Source organism: Salvelinus alpinus, chromosome 22, assembly GCF_045679555.1.
Source record: "Salvelinus alpinus chromosome 22, SLU_Salpinus.1, whole genome shotgun sequence".
NCBI classification, from domain to species: Eukaryota; Metazoa; Chordata; class Actinopteri; order Salmoniformes; family Salmonidae; genus Salvelinus; species Salvelinus alpinus.
In genome coordinates this window covers 1,176,643-1,195,081 of record NC_092107.1, presented here as the reverse complement: position 1 = coordinate 1,195,081, position 18,439 = coordinate 1,176,643, and the positions used below count along the sequence as shown (strand labels likewise).

General features: G+C 42.6%; 1 protein-coding gene across 4 annotated transcripts in view; it reads left to right on the top strand.

The window, feature by feature from the left end:
- LOC139548743 (cell adhesion molecule 1-like) overlaps positions 1-18,439 on the top strand; it is a 177,387-nt gene that overhangs the window by 88,127 nt on the left and 70,821 nt on the right. The gene's annotated exons all lie outside the window — the stretch shown is intronic.

Genomic DNA, 18,439 nt, shown 5'->3' with positions numbered 1-18,439 from the left:
AAGTGTTTGTTCATTGGGTTGTAATAATCTGTAATCAGAGCACAGTAAATGTGTTTTCCATCAGTCTGTTTTCTAGCGCAGATAGATTTGAAAAATTGCTCCAGGACTCCGATGAAACACCGGACTCAATTGTATTAGCACAGTTTGTAAACAGCGTTTAACTGTGTAATCGAAATCCTTTTCAGACACAATAAAAGCAAAACGTGTTATCCTGTTTGGATTTGGAGGTAATGGGGCTTGTAACTTCAAGCCACATCACTGCTACACCTGTAGGTTTATATGTACTATGTCCACTCACATCCACTCACAGAGGTGGGAGTGTGTTACAAGGACAGATCCGAAGTTCACGCCACTGGCTGTTGTCCTTTACTGTTGTCTTAGAAAAGAGGTCAACCTGAGTGACACGTTGTCATGTTGTGGATCAAATGTGTTCCAAATGCCACTCTATTCTCTAGTGGACAACATGGTGCACATAGTGGACACAGACCAAAAGAAGTTCACTATATAGAGAAAAGGGTGCCATTTGGGATGCAGCCCTGGTCTAGGCCCTGAAGAGTCTTAACTTGTAGTATCCACTGAAACAATGTACTGTAGGTCATCTTTGGCAGTGTAGAGGGTAGTAGAGCCAATTCAAGCCAAGATGCCTAAAACAGAAAGTTCCTGAGGCTGAGGTTGGCTGGGGGATGAGATGATTCACAGTCTACGATCCAGCTCTCATCTTCAGGGAACAAATTAGGAAATGAAGTCAATTTGCTATTGTTTCAATCCTATTGTATAGCCTATCTACTATAGAGTGCAGACATGTATCAGACGTCAATGGAACAATCAATTACAAAGGCACTTTATGTATACATCTACACACTCCATTTAAACTCTTTGGAGCTGTACTGTAGCGTAGCCTATAGGTGCAAAACAATGGTGAGTGTATTACACATGCTCTACAACATCCGTAGAGTATGACCCTACCTCACACAGGAAGTGGCGCAGCTCCTACTCCAGGCACTTGTCATCTCCCGTCTGGACTACTGCAACTCGCTGTTGGCTGGGCTCCCTGCTTGTGCCATCAAACCACTGAAAATAATACATTAAATTAAATAAACTAAAGTAAAAATAATAATAATAATAAAATACAATAAATAAACAAGTGGAACCAGCTTCCCCCTGAAGCTAGGACAGTAAAGTCCCTGCCCATCTTCCAAAAACATCTAAAACCCTACCTCTTCATAGAGTATCTTAAATAATCCCACGGCACCTCCCCTCGCAACCCCTCCTAATAAATGCTTATCGTGAACTAACGCTCGCACTTGACTTTTCCCCCCCTACTACCACTGACTTTGCTGGTAGCTTACTTTGAGGAAAAATGTACTTACTATAACTGAGATATGTGGTTGTCCCACCTAGCTATCTTAAGATGATTGCACTAACTGTAAATCGCTCTGGATAAGAGTGTCTGCTAAATGACTAAAATGTAAATGTAAACATTGAGTTAGGTAGTAGAGAGGCCTGCTGTATCTGGCGGGATGAGAGTTCACTCTCTGTCTAATCAGAGGGTTATAGAAGACTTCACTCTGGACCAGCAAGTCAGTTGTAAACCCAGAGCCATGTTTTGTGTCCTGAATGGCAGGACTCTTGTCAAAAGTAATGCACTTTGTAGGGAATAGGGTGCCATTTGGAATACTCCCATGCTCTGCCCACTCACATATGGTCCTGAAAAGAATACTAATACTGAGGCAGGACTTTTCTCTGTGGGTTTCTGGTGCATGGGGGCTATTACAGTTAGACAAGGCTAGTTTGATGAGTAGAATTGTTTTAATTTGGCACTGTACTGAAACCGTAAGATCTGTCAGATACATTTACATATGTGTGTGGAATATGTAACGACAACTTCCAATTTAATTAAATGCCAAAGATCTGCTAATTTTTCATATTAGATTGATTGCGAATGCATTGTAAGAGCCATTTGTTGTGGCGAACCAGTGCACTTGAACTTTCCATGGAGACACAGGAGCGTGGTGGCCACTCTGCAAGCACACCAGCTCTGCTGAGAGGAGAGAGTACATTACATTCATCTGACTAATGAGCTATCACATCAAATAAATACATCTACAAGAACAATAATGTATTTTAATAAGAAATGCTTAAGGCCGTTGGAATGAAAAATTACCTCTCAGAAGTCCTACACAATAAAATAAATCTGAAGTTGATTTTAATAATTGATCAGTGAGAAAGTTCTTGGAGAGACGAGAGCTTTGCTGATAACCAGCATAATTGTTTTTTAGGGTTTGAATCGCAAAATCCTATTGATCGTCTTTGAATAACGCTTAGTGGAAGAGTCTCAGACTTAGGGATTGTTTATGGATCGTTGTTGACCTTAGCATTGCCCTTGGATATTGTGTTTAAGACTGGAATTGGCTGCCAAATCTGCACATGATAAACCCAAAGAGACAGCAAAATATAGAGTGGAGAGATTTAGCTGCTCTCAGCTTTATTTTAAGCCAACAAACACATACATCATCATCAGGAACAAGTAGCCTAGCACTAGGCAGCTTCACCCTCAGGAGGGTCTCATGTTCTCATTCGTCACTGTTGATTGAACATGAACGCTTCAAATCACACGAGAGAGAAAATGAAAGTGGGAATTCAGCTGAAAGATTTGGTGAATGGAGTGTGTGTCAACAAATAACGCATCTATTTTAGAAATAATGTTTTAGATGGTATTTGATCCCTCTATGAGGTTGGAATGACTCAATCTCCTTGCCATTATGCTCTCATATGTTGATGCAGAAGAGATCTGCCAGAAAAATTATAGAGGTTTGGGTAAAAAAAATAAAAGCTAACTGAAAGCCGACCAGTTACTGAACAGCTGTGGCTCTTGAACACAACACATGGAATACTCAATGCCCTCCCCTCACCATTAACCCCAAGGGAGAACTTCTGTTATGGTACAGACATCAAATCATCAAGTAGTCATCTCTCCTTTAGATACTATGCTGTCCCTCTCTAGTATAATCTATCCTAACAATCTGCTTTCTGCTTATTTGCTGAGGACAAGATGTCCAGAAAGAGCCAGAATGCTTTATGAAGTGGACTCTTTTCGCTCCACTGCTGAACCGCCGTACAACACTCTGAGAGTCCAATCAAACGGAAATGGAAATTTGAGCAGCTTAAGATGAAGCACTTTTTCCCCCCAAGAGCTTGTTAGTACTCTGCCAAATGAGTGTTTCTCATGTCCATTGCAACTGCATCATGGGTATACTGGCATGTGATTATAGTGTCACTGCGATATAGTGTCACTGAGTAGTTTCACTCCTACATTATATACTTTTAAATTGTTAAAACTGTCTGTTTGAACAATTTAACATCCCGTCAAAATGAGGTGGGCATACTGTAGATGCTGACACAACTGACTCTTCACAATAAGTTCAATCTTGCATTTTGAAAGCTATTTTCCTCTATTTATTGATGTGTTTCCATCCTCAGAGGACACGTTGCTTTTCTTTCTATTGCACCTGGAAGACTAATGGAGATTTTACCTCCACTGCAGTCAATAGTTTTTGATGTAGCTGTATTCAGTTTATGTATGGGTAAAGCAGTTCACTGTCAGAGAGATGCACCTTTCAAAACCCGCTGTGAGAAGAAACTCAAAGAGTTTGAAGGCAAAGACAAAAGGAGGGAAGTGATGAAAGAGTGAGACATTCAGTGGAACAGCTAAAAACAACAAGGTAGAAAACATGGTAGATTTCAGTTTCTCGAGGAGTTGTAACTTTAAAACGGCTGCTGCCGATGCTTAATGACAATGATATATTCATGAGCAGAGTTCTTCCTTCTCTTGGTTTAGGCCATATCAACATATAGCTGCTACCCGGTTCTCTACATACATATCAGTATTTAATCAGTGTGCAGCACACAAATGTACAGTGTGGCTGAAGAATTATGCAGTCAGTGTATATTTGAATCATATGTTCCTGAATTATCCTAACATCCATGTGTCCCCAAGTACTCACCAGTTCCTGGGTGAGTGGGCATGCATTTTAATGTGTGATTTAAGGGACCTAGAATTAACAGTGGATTACAGGTGACTAGGAGGCTTGTGTGAATCTTTTTCCTGTGTCTCTCTTTGGGTCTGCAGCACACACACTGCCTTTGAAGTGGTGTCACTTTTAAAATATCTCAGTTCTCTCATGTTTAACCATGGGGGTTAGAGTCGTTCCGGGATTTGGGAAAAATGTTAGGAGATGAAAGCTAACACAATGTCAGCACCCCTTTGGAAAGAGTTTTCTAAATAATGAACCATGACTTGTTAGAACAAGAGATGAACAGCAGTTCAGACTGTAAGAACTGATCTTAGTTCAGGCTCTGTATGATCAATGTACAGAGGTAATGAACTGAATGAGAGGCAGAGCCAGATAGATCCTGCTCTGTCTTTGCTGTATAGTACCACAGTGCTCGCTACAGTAGATTGACTGACTGTATAGTACCACAGTACTAGCTACACTAGATTGACTGACTGTATAGTACCACAGTACTAGCTACACTAGACTGACTGACTGTATAGTACCACAGTACTAGCTACACTAGATTGACTGACTGTTTAATACCACAGTACTAGCTACACTAGATTGACTGACTGTATAGTACCACGGTACTAGCTACACTAGATTGACTGACTGTATAGTACCACAGTACTAGCCACACTAGATTGACTGACTGTATAGTACCACGGTACTAGCTACACTAGACTGACTGACTGTATAGTACCACAGTACTAGCTACACTAGATTGACTGACTGTATAGTACCACAGTACTAGCTACACTAGATTGACTGACTGTATAGTACCACGGTACTAGCTACACTAGATTGACTGACTGTATAGTACCACAGTACTAGCCACACTAGATTGACTGACTGTATAGTACCACGGTACTAGCTACACTAGACTGACTGACTGTATAGTACCACAGTACTAGCTACACTAGATTGACTGACTGTATAGTACCACAGTACTAGCTACACTAGATTGACTGACTGTATAGTACCACAGTACTAGCTACACTAGATTGACTGACTGTATGGTACCACAGTACTAGCTACACTAGATTGACTGACTGTATAGTACCACAGTACTAGCTACACTAGATTGACTGACTGTATAGTACCTGTCACGTTTGTTTGTAGAGATGGACCAGGGCGCAGCGAATGTAGAGTTCCACATAATTTATTAAAGAAGTGAAACTATAGCAAAAACAATAAAGAATAAACGAATCGTGACGACAATGCAGTGCTAACAGGCAACTAAACATAAACAATATCCCATAACCCACAGGTGAAATGCTACTTAAGTATGATCCCCAATTAGAGACAACGATAGCCAGCTGCCTCTAATTGGGAATCATACTAAAACACCAACATAGAAAAAACAAACTAGAACCCCACATAGAAAATATAAACTAGACTAACCCCTAGTCACGCCCTGACCTACTCTACCATAGAAGATACAGGCTTTCTATGGTCAGGACGTGACAGTACCACAGTACTAGCTACACTAGATTGACTGACTATATAGTAGCACAGTGCTAGTTACACTAGATTGACTGACTGTATAGTAATATAGTGCTCGCTGCACTAGATTGACTGACTATATAGTAGCTCATGGTTCGCTACACTAGATTGACTGACTGTATAGTACCACAGTACTAGCTACACTAGATTGACTGACTGTATAGTACCACAGTACTAGCTACACTAGATTGACTGACTGTTTAGTACCACAGGGCTCGCTACAGTAGATTGACTGACTGTATAGTACCATAGTACTAGCTACACTAGATTGACTGACTGTATAGTACCACAGTGCTAGTTACACTAGATTGACTGACTATATAGTACCACAGTGCTAGTTACACTAGATTGACTGACTATATAGTACCACGGGGCTCGCTACAGTAGATTGACTGACTGTATAGTACCACAGTACTAGCTACAGTAGATTGACTGACTGTATAGTACCACAGGGCTCGCTACAGTAGATTGACTGACTATATAGTACCACAGTGCTAGTTACACTAGATTGACTGACTGTATAGTACCACAGGGCTCGCTACAGTAGATTGACTGACTGTGTGCTTTGCTACCTTAACGAGGTTTACAGTATGTGAGTAGTGTGGCGCTGGCTGATTCTGTATTCTGGATGAGTTGGCTAATTGTGTACAGTTCACATTCCCCCAATCCCCTGGCTCCACTGATAGGGATTCATTTAGCCTTTATTTTACCTCATTATATGGCCCTGTGTTATTGCCAGGCTGTATGTGGGGTATGTGCATCGTTGAAATTGACTCTGGTAATCTCATTAGATAATGAAGGCTGTTGCTCTATACCCCATTCATGAGAGAGAGAGAGAGAGAGAGAGAGAGAGAGAGAGAGAGAGAGAGAGAGAGAGAGAGAGAGAGAGAGAGAGAGAGAGAGAGAGAGAGAGAGAGAGAGAGAGAGAGAGAGAGAGAGAGAGAACAGCGTAAAATGGGCAATTTGGAACAATGAAATTAGTTTTTGAAAATTAACTCAGTCTGAATGTTATTGTTTTTGCAAGTGTTTATTTCAGACGTGTAGATCTGTGTGTGATAAAAGTTCATTTACATTACGACACAGTATTTCGCAGATATCATTTTTCTATCATAACCCCTTCCACCTAACTTTTGCTAAAATCCACTTACAAAAGAAATGCAAATGTGACATTTGGCCACCATAGCAACTAGGTGGGTCATATTGAGGAGGAGGGGGAGTAGGGCAACATACAGACCTGTAGCTCAGAGGGTAATATTACCTACGTCTGTGCCTCTATCATACCCCATTCAGTTTACCCCAGGAAATCACAGTCTCTATTGCCTTCATGCAACGTTTCGTTTAACCTTGTGCACAAATCAAAGGTGAGCAATGGCTCCTGGGGATTTGGTTTCATTGTTGGGGCTGACTCACTGACTCATAGCCCAGCGAGCAGTGCACCGAGAGGAGAATCACAGAGAGAGCCACATCTCTGCCAAGAGCCAGGCAGGGCTTTCCAATACTGACTGTGGGGGCCGTGATTGGTCCAACACTTCAGTACAGAGCACTGATATAGCACCGCTGGCTGTTCACACTCTCGTTCCCATGCCAGCCTCTTGTCAGGTGCAAACAAACTGTGTCCTCCTAACCGTGACCTTGGTCCTCCTGTAATTGTCCCTCTCCCCCCTGAGCTTCTAAGAACAGTACAGCACAGCCTCTCTCAAACATAAAATAGAACAACAGATAAAACAACATTAGTCTCTATTTGTGACCTGCTGGCTCGATTCGGTCTTATGTTGCAAAATTTGAAATTGTGTTTTTTACATTGGATAAAAGGAGAGAATCAGAACAAAAAAAATGGTATATCATACACTACAGCCGAGGAACAATAGGAAAGTAATTTTGCTTTGAAAGTTGATCAACTTGTAAACCCATTTTTGAGAAAATGCCCCTTGAATATTTTGGTACACCTACCGGAGAGTTCTTCTTTGTTTACACCCATTAAGCATCGTTCACAACCTTTTAAGCCTTAACTACACCCATCTCATTAAATATTCACAAGTGAGACCATGTGCTAAACAGAGTGAGTATGGTAGTATACTAAACAACCAAAGATTTCAAGACTAAAGACTGTTTATACTACGTCTATCGACATGTCTGTAGACAGTTGTCGCAGTGACATCATGAACATTCTATTGTCGTCCTAAATCAATCTTGTCATTGTCGTTATGAAAACGTATAAACACAAAAACTACAGGCTGCATGACATAAGCAGCCTGGTGGTCCAAAATAGCATAACTGGTATATTTTAACACCAATAAACCCATTCTGTTTAAAAATGTATTTAGTATCTGTCAATCTAGCAAACCAGGCAACTAAAAGCAACTTTCTAAATAATGTTTTGGTTAGTTTCTAGCTTGTTAGCTAGCTAGCTGATGTTAACTTAGCTGGCTAGCCAGTTCAAATAATCAAACGTCTTAACTTTAGCTAATTTGTGAAATGGTTACTTGCAGAGTGGAGTCTTTTGTTTAGACATGTAGCTAGCTAGCTAGCTAAACAATGAACCATAATCCCAACTCTTTTCGTTACTACCCTGCATGAATCTTCAGGTAGCTAACCAACTAGGTTCAATGTTAGCTAGCTAGCTAAAATTAGGCTATAACTAGCAATGCAAATGTCTCTGAGATAAGAATAATATTACTACACATATCCTACACGTAACATTAGCTAGCGAGCCAGCCAGCTAACATTAGCTAGCTAGCTAACAGTACACTTTAACTTGCAATGACAATTACTTTCTGACCAAATTAGAAATGCATAACATCTGAAAATGTAGCTAGTCTCTCTTGCCTGTATACATGGATGAACGCTTCTCCCTCTCCATCACGGATGCCATGGTTGTCCTTAGTTTGAAGATGTAATCCGTAGACAGGTATTTTATACAACAGCCTTCTGTGTGTTCTCTTTTCAACTCCCTCCGCAAATGTATTTGTATGCCTAGGATCTGTACTGTGTTCAGTTGTATGTTGAGGTTTATATTTTCATATAGGGACTTATTTGAAGATGGGAATGTGCATATGCACAGTAATAGATGTTGTCATCGGGCAGTGTGTCTGTAAAGACAAAATAGGTTCCAGTGAGGGAATGTAGAGCTAACAGGCTCTGAGTCACAGAGGAGCATCTCAGCCGATGCTGTTTGTTAGATGGCGACTGTTTGATGATGTGTGCTGATGTCTGATGCCTCCTGTCTGATGGCTAATGCTGGGAGTCTGATAAAATCTGTGTGATGCATTCTATATCTCTGCTGGAAGAGCTATGTGATGGCTATTTCACGAATGACCTCTCTGAGCAAACAATAAAATGAGTTCACCTGAAACCCAGTTCAGTTGTGCCAATAACCTGCAGCTCTCGTATCAGCCATCCCATCAACAGAGCAAACACAGTTTGTGGCTGGGCCTCACCCCCCCCTCGTACAGGTTGATGGAGCTAAACCACTTCAAGGAGAGAGACTATTGGCCGTGTTGTGGGGAGGGGGCGTGGGGGGAGACATGACACTGTCAGCTAATGAGACTCTCATAGTAGTCTGTGAGTGATATGTTTTCCAGTTACCCCTCTCACCCTGTAGGTGAGAACAGAAGTGAGAAGTGCTTCTATACTGCCTGTGTACCAGCTATATCGCCCTCTAGACAGAGAGAAAAAAACTGAGTAGCTTACATACAGTATATCCACCAAAGCAATCAATACCTGTAAATGCATTAATCTCAACCCATTGCCATGGCTATTCTATATGTGTCTTTGGGGGACAGGTTTGAGTGACGACAACACTAGTTTGAGTGATAGTTGTGAATGTGAGTAGTGTTGTTCTGTGTGTGTGTGTGTGTGTGTGTGTGTGTGTGTGTGTGTGTGTGTGTGTGTGTGTGTGTGTGTGTGTGTGTGTGTGTGTGTGTGTGTGTGTGTGTGTGTGTGTGTGTGTGTGTGTGTGTGTGTGTGTGTGTGTGTGTGTGTGTGTGTGTGTGTGTGTGTGTGTGTGTGTGTTTATGGCTTGTCAGAGCAGCACATCAGCAGTGGTAATGGGCGGTCCCTGTGGAGGGCAGACTGGCAGGCAGGTAATGATCAAAGAGCCTGTTTCCTGTGCCTCATGTTGGGCTCAGAGAGAGGTGCATCTGTCCCCCTGTGTCTCCACTTTTTAATGGGCTCAGTCTGACTGCAGGCAGTGCTCACTCATCACACACATGCACACACCCACACGTGCATGCGCGCGGACACACATACAAATATACGCAATCTCTGTTCTGTCTCAGCATCCCACCATACATTCACACATGTGGGTGGACTCGTGCACACCCACACAGACACTGTTTCTTCACACACACCCACACACACACACACACACACACACACACACACACACACACACACACACACACACACACACACACACACACACACACACACACACACACACACACACACACACACACACACACACACACACACACACACACACACACACACACACACACACACACACACACACACACACACACATACCTGAAATAAACTTACCCACATGCCAGACAGGCACCCACACAATAAATCAATGAACTCTTCCTGCCTGCACACTGCCTCTCACTTCATCTCAGCCTCTCCTAGTCATCTGTACCACATCGTACACCATAAAATATCAATCTGGTGGGGGAGTGAACAGTTATAGTCAGTCCCATGCATCTCTCTATATATGTCTCTCTATGTGTTTCTTTCTCTTTCTCCCTGCCAGTCTGTGAGCATGCCGCCTATCTCTCTAACTCAGAAGCCAAGACACGCAGTGGTCTCGTTCTCTCAATCATGTCTGCTGTTTTTCAATGGACATCCAAATGGAAGAGCTCCTGCTTCGCTCAGCTTGGCATAGCAGTTACTGTTTATCACATAGGGATAATTTAGTAGTTGATTATCTGCTCTCTTGCTGGAGATTGGCCAAATCTCATTTTAGATCATAGCTATGTTGTTGTAAGTGAATTTTTGAGTTGTGGGTTATGTATAGTTATTTGTCATTATATTTAATTATGGAGAAGATTTAAGCTGCAGGGCTGTAGTATGTGCGTAGTACATACATGTGTCCATGTGCATGCATACTCTCTGAGCAAGTCCCCATGTGCATGCATACTCTCTGAGCAAGTCCCCATGTGCATGCATACTCTCTGAGCAAGTCCCCATGTGCATGCATACTCTCTGAGCAAGTCCCCATGTGCACGCATACTCTCTGAGCAAGTCCCCATGTGCATGCATACTCTCTCAGCAAGTCCCCATGTGCATGCATACTCTCTGAGCAAGTCCCCATGTGCACGCATACTCTCTGAGCAAGTCCCCATGTGCATGCATACTCTCTCAGCAAGTCCCCATGTGCACCATGTGTAAACTGCTGATTGGCAGACTTGTTGTGAGTTGGATGTGGTCGTCATCAGGGGCAAATGAACAAGCAATTAACCAGCGTTCAGGTAATTACCCAGCCAATCAAATGAAACCCACTCCACACAGGTAGTAGTGGGAGCATGATGAGCAGATTTAATCATTCATTAGCAACTCTACCTTTATGCACACTCAGATGTCATCGCTGCGATCTACTTTTTCACTCAGGCAGAAATCCTGAAAAACGAATGTAATTCTTAATTCTATGTTTCATTGATTTTAAATCACACCACGTTCATAGTTGGATTCTATTTCCTCCTTTTATCTGAAACCATTGGTATGCTCTTAAAGCAGGTGGTGTTACCTAACATGTGTTTCCTAAATGAACTAGAGGGTTCAACTCCAGGTTAGAGCCTACTATTGTGTCTATTGAAAGTTAATGCATTACAAAAATCGCCCTCTTTGGTAACCCATATTTTATAGTAACCAATATTTTGCTTTCTCTTTCAAAGTAGGCTTGTCTAATAGTGAACTCCAAGCTGACCTGTTCTGTAGAGCGCAGGCTTTGATTTGATTTGCTTTGACAGCTGATCCAGCAGAATACCACAGAAAGGGAATTTCAGAAATGGGAGGGGTTAAGCGTATAGCTGCTGTCATGTCAATGTCCGATGATTGATAGTCATTTGTTTTGCACTTTTAATACAACATAAACTATCCAGCCATTCATCAAAAGTGTGAGAGAATTCCTGGCTGTCTCTGCAAAGCTCACTAAAACTAATCCATTTTCTGGAAGCCACGAGCCAGCTAGGCGCTAATATGAAATATTCATGTGAGTCCGGACTAAATCATATGGCCATTGGCACACAGCTAGAGAGCGCTTCGTGTGGAGGGGAGGAAATGTCAAGCTGTGAAGTCGTATATTAGCCTGCCATTGTGAATTTACTATAGTTGCCATTTGGCGGGGTCTCTTCAAATAGATCTCTGTTTTAATCAATACACTCTGTAAAACACTGGCGCATTTCGCCGACTCTGCATAATCCTGGAGTTAGTCCTCACTAATAGTCTTTCCTCCCATTTGCCTTTTTTCTTTATACATATACATTACCGTTCAAAAGTTTGGGGTCACTTAGAAATGTCCTTGTTTTTGAAAGAAAATCTATTTTTTTGTCCATTAAAATAACATCAAATTGATCAGAAATACAGTGTAAACATTGATAATGTTGTAAATGACTATTGTAGCTGGAAATGGCAGATTTTTTATGGAATATCTACATAGGCGTACAGAGGCCCGTTATCAGCAACCATCACTCCTGTGTTTCAATGGCACGTTGTGTTAGCTAATCCAAGTTTATCATTTTAAAAGGCTAATTGATCATTAGAAAACCCTTTTGCAATTATGTTAGCATAGCTGAAAACTGTTGTTCTGATTAAAGAAGCAATAAAACTGTCCTTCTTTAGACTAGTTGAGTATCTGGAGCATCAGCATTTGTGGGTTCGATTACAGGCTCAAAATGGCCAGAAACAAAGACTTTTCTTCTGAAGTTTGTCAGTCTATTCTTGTTCTGAGAAATGAAGGCTATTCCATGCGAGAAATTGCCAAGAAACTTAAAATCTGGTGCAACGCTGTGTACTACTCCTTTCACAGAACAGCGCAAACTGGCTCTAACCAGAATAGAACGAGGAATGGGAAGCCCCGGTGCACAACTGAGCAAGAGGACCAGTACATTAGAGTGTCTAGTTTGAGAAACAGACGTCTCACAGGTCTTCAACTGGCAGCTTCATTAAATAGTACCTGAAAAACACCAGTGTAAGCTACTCAGTTTTTTTCTCTCTGTCTAGAGGGCGATATAGCTGGTACACAGGCAGTATAGAAGCACTTCTCACTTCTGTTCTCACCTACAGGGTGAGAGGGGTAACTGGAAAACATATCACTCACAAAACACTAGTCTCAATGTCAACACGACTCCAGGATGCTGGCCTTCTAGGCAGAGTTGCAAAGAAAAAGCCATATCTCAGACTGGCCAATAAAAATAAATATTAAGATGGTCAAAAGAACACACACACTGGACAGAGGAACTCTGCCTAGAAGGCCAGCATCCCGGAGTCGCCTCTTCACTGTTGACGTTGAGACTGCCGGTACTATTTAATGAAGCTGCCAGTTGAAGACCTGTGAGGCGTCTGTTTCTCAAACTTTCTTTCAAAAACAAGGACATTTCTAAATGACCCCAAACCTTTGAATGGTAGTGTAAATGCTGCATTATGTTAAAATAGTCCATTTTTTATTTTACGTTGGGTGTGCTCTCAGTCAGATTTATCTTCCTCTTTTTACTGCTGACACTATGCATTTGCTGCCACATGCTATCGATTTGACGTTAGATTGCAATATTCTTATGGTTTGAACATGCAGGTGTTTGACTTGATATCTACTGAGACAATTATTTTATTCACCGTAGCGTATTTGTGTTCTTCGTTGTGTTGTGTAGGCCGAGCCATAGAGGTGTAGGATCTTAATTAGATCACCCTGTTGCAGGAGAACTTTCCTGCAATTAAATACATTTAAAATGTGTAGTGTATTTGAGATTTAAAAAGGTTTCTGAAGTTTGTAATTTCCACTGAAATTTTAGACTTGATTTTTACCTTATTTTTTTTATCAACCCCTACAAAAATGTAATAAATGATAATCCACGTTATAATTCACATTTCCTGTTGCTGCAGGATTATTTTCTTTCTATAGCAAACTGTCTCAAATGAAGATCCTATATCTGTATACATACATTGTATAATGTGTTATCAGTAGTTACAGGAACACCAGACAGGAAACCCGAGTATTTGCATCAGCTGATATTGCAGCAATTAGATTCACTCGACCTTAATATGGCGGCCTATTTAGTCAACCAGGTGCTGCACCCTCAAACCCTGACGGCTGACACGTGCACGCTATGTGCTGGTGTTCATGGTGACATGCTATTGCTGTAACATGCATTACTCTCCATGTCTGTTTGTGCTGTGATTTTGCTTCGTTCAGGGGGATTGATATAGCATACCCTGCTCACTCTCTGTTACTATTATGATCTTATCATTATGCATGCTCTGGCAGTGAGCTACCCCGAAGGAGCAGAGCCTAACGCCAAGACTAACATATTGCAAATATTGTAATCTTTTCTAATAAATGGTTAAATGAATACATGGCATGTCCTGTCTGAACCACTGTAAAAGAACAGTGTGTAAAATAGATTTATTTACTCAAATAGAGAAGGTAATTTCAACTGTGTACATTGTGCATCATTTGGAGACGGGCAGGGAGACAGCCTTGTTTTGACAGCGATTTATAATGGTATGCATGTTCACACCACCACCACACGCACGCACACACGCGCGCGCACGCACGCACGCACACACGCACGCACACACGCACACACACACACACGCACACACACACACACACACACACACACACACACACACACACACACACACACACACACACACACACACACACACACACACACACACACACACACACACACACCTGATTGATAGCTGTGATTTGACTGTGAAAAAGGAATAGGAAATTGAAAAATGGTGGAAGAAGATTGGAAACAGTGTGCTCATTATAAACCCGCAGAAGAAACAAAAGGCCTCCTCTCCTCTTTTACTATTTTTTGAGTTCCACACACACACAGGCAACAGGTGTGTGTGACAGGTGTCTGATTGAGGCACAAAAAATAAATTACACCTGCAAACAAATGGATGTATTTAGCGGTCCTGGATGCAGTTAGAGCTGTGGGCTGATGGATGTGATTATGAGAGTATGAGCACCAGGGCCAGACACAGACAGAATGGGCACAGGTGCAACACACACACGCACACGCACACGCACACGCGCACGCACACGCAGCACCAGGGCCAGACACAGACAGAATGGGCACAGGTGCAACACACACACGCACACGCACACGCACACGCACACGCACGCGCACGCGCACGCGCACACACACACACACACACACACACACACACACACACACACACACACACACACACACACACACACACACACACACACACACACACACACACACACACACACACACACACACACAACACACACACACACACACACACACAGAGAGAGAGAAGATATGTTGTTGTGGGGATAAATAATCATCCATACATAGAATTAATGATATGCCATAACCAAGGTCACCAGAAGTGCCCAACTATGGAGATTATATGTAATGTGTCTGTCTCTTTGTAATACAGATCCTCAATGGCATAGCATGCTCAGTGGTTAGGCTCACAATAGCTGACTGGATTTGTCATTATGTCATAATGAGGGGATTTTTAAAACAGTTAGAAAACACATTTTGTCAAGTTGTCTCAAAACTCAAATCTCATGGCTCATAGCCATACTCCATCACAATGCAGACAGAGTTATCAAATAGCAATACCCTTTGAGATGGCTTTGTGTTTTCCATAAATGAGGCGAGGGAGCGTCTTGCCTGAGGCCCCAGTGGTTTAATATTCTGTGAGAGATTCCAGACAGTGAGCGGTGGTGCAGCAGCTGCCTCCTGACCCATCTCCAGCCCCTCTTACATCCCTGACCCCTCTCTCCTTGCTGGACAGGCTGTCAGAGGCTTCTACTGATGTCCTAATCCCCCCCCCCCCACACACACATTCACATACACATGCATGTACACACATGAACCCACGCAAGCATATGCACACACACATGCACACAAGCACACACACACATCCCAACCTGTCCCGTCAGGCGTCGTCAGCACAGCCCCTTGCATGGCACCACAATAGATGAAGGGGAACAATGTACCCAAAACTAAAAGAAAAGAGGCAATGATTACACCCGTATAAGACTCTTTCCAAGTTTTGATTTAAAGAAGCTGCATGTGAGCACAATGCAATCAGAGGCGAGCTGTGCATTGAGTCCGGGCTTTGTGTGCTCTCCAGCGGCATTACCACTAACGCTCCTGCTGCCGCCTCGCCTCCACCTGAGACCGGGTTGAAAAGAATCAAGGCTCTGTGTGATCTCTCCCTCTGGAGCAAGATGGAAGACAGGGCTTTAGCTGAACAGACACCGTGAATAAGATGTGATGTGTCTCACAGCCAGGGTTTACGCATTCACTATGATCTGTTCCTCTCTAAACCTGTGTGGTTTTGTGGGTGCGTACATTGCCTATTGTAACGGCAACCTTGAAGTCAGTGCTTACCCAACCATTCGTGCCAACCATTCGTGCCAACCATTCGTGCTAGCATAACACAATGCAGAATCATGCTTATACTGATATTGGTTGTTTTGTTCAAAACCTTTGAACCCCTTTAAATCTATTTTGGATGAGTGGGAGGCTGAGGTGTCACTGTTGTTGTATAATGGCGTAGGTTCCGTTTTCTTGGGTGAAAAATGCTGTTCTGTGGTCATTTATATTTTGCTATGTCAAACATCAGAGTGACTTTGAAGTGTCAAGGTGACATAGCGAAAGTTCGTTGCTTTGTTGGTTTCTTTGTTAATTTTTTTTATTAATAAAGGATGCCAGTATTCTGCACAGATATATAGCACAGGTCGGTACAACTTGCAGAGAAAGCTTTGTATATGTGACGTGTTTAGAGTGAGAGATGGCAGTTGGCGGGGCTGCTGGGCATCCAGTCAGAGGTGTGTATCTCTAACACAACCATGGACAGTGAGTGGCACCTGAGACAGGCAGGGGCAGAGTTCTCTGTCAGCTTCTATGTTTTCTGTTTCATTTCTGCTCTCAGAATGAAGACATTACTTTAGTGTTACAGAGAGGACTTGAAGTTCCAATTGAAGAGCTTATAAACACGTATTGCAAATGCTTTCAGACAAACATGATGCAATCTTTGCAAGATCCTCACATACATCAGCCTCCTTACCAACTAGCCCTTGAATACCAGAAAATCACACTGTGAACTCACCATGGGAGCGTACTGTTCAATCCCTTAGAATTGTTAGTTAGTTATCTCTAACGTGTCAGGCTTCAACTCTGTGTGTGTGTGTGTGTGTGTGTGTGTGTGTGTGTGTGTGTGTGTGTGTGTGTGTGTGTGTGTGTGTGTGTGTGTGTGTGTGTGTGTGTGTGTGTGTGTGTGTGTGTGTGTGTGTGTGTGTGTGTGTGTGTGTGTGTGTGTGTGTGTGTGTGTGTGTGTGTGTGTGTGTGTGAGCGAGCCACATCTGCTCGCGTGTGTGTACATGCCTGCATACATGTGTGTGTGTGTGTGTGCTTCTGTGCTTGTACTCAGGGGTGCAAAAGGCCCATGTTAATATTCTGAGCATGGAATCAGCCATATCCAGGGAGAGGTTGTCATATCTGACCTTCAGTGTCTGTTTGTATGTTCCATCAATAGGGTGCAGTTAAACCTCCTCTGGCCATGGGAAAACTGTTTAAGTGGGGATACATATAGAATCCTCTTTGACTACAGTATATTGAAGGAACAGCCTGTAGATGTATTAACATGTTTCTGTCTGCCACTGAGAGGAATTAGCCTGAGCATTCCCTCTGGTGTTATAGGTAAGTGTTTTCACAGATATTCCACAGGCAACCAGATACCTGGATTAAGCCATATCTGAGAAAACGGTGGGGTACCAGAGCAGCTCTCTCTGTTTAGCTATAGCTACTCTTGACACCTCTCTCTACACCTCCCTCTAAAGCGCTCTGCTGCAGGCAACTATACAGATAGCTGGAGTGTTACATTTTCTCCAGTGTTTGCACAGTGTACTACACTGAGTATACAAAACATTAAGAACACCTTCCCAATATTGAGTTGCACACCCCCCTTTTGCCCTCAGAACAGTCTCAATTTGTCGGGGCATGGACTCTACAAGGTGTCAAAAGCATTCCACAGGTATGCTGGCCCATGTTGACTCCAATGCTTCCCACAGTTGTGTCAAGCTGGGGCTCCCGAGTGGCGCAGCGGTCTAAGGCACTGCATTTCAGTGCTAGAGGTGTCACTACAGTCTATTTAGCCTGTCTCCTCCCCTTCATTTACACTGATTGAAGTGGATTTAGCAGGTGACATCAACAAGGGATCATAGCTTTCTTCTGGATTTACCTGGTCAGTCTATGTCATGGAAAGAGCAGTCCATAATGTGTTGTACCCTCAGTGTATATTTATACGTTTGGTTTTTTAGCTTGAACTATTATTAATCATTAGTTATAAAAGAGACATGAAGGGAGCCATAATGAAGCTTGGGAGGGGCTGAGTGAGAGAAAAGGATCACATGTGGCAGTACTGATAAGGGGAGGAACCGTTTGAGGCCCAGATCACTCAGCTCCCTGCCTATGATGCAATGTGTAGCGATAACGAGGAGACTCCACCCAAAGTGGGGTCTGTATACTACCATGGGTGAAACCATGTCTTTGTCTAATGCAGCTGTATTGACCCTCAGGGAAGAATACACTTGATTTAAAGCTTTCATAGTGTCCGTTGAGTTTGTACTCTGAAAATTAGAACCTAACAATATTATG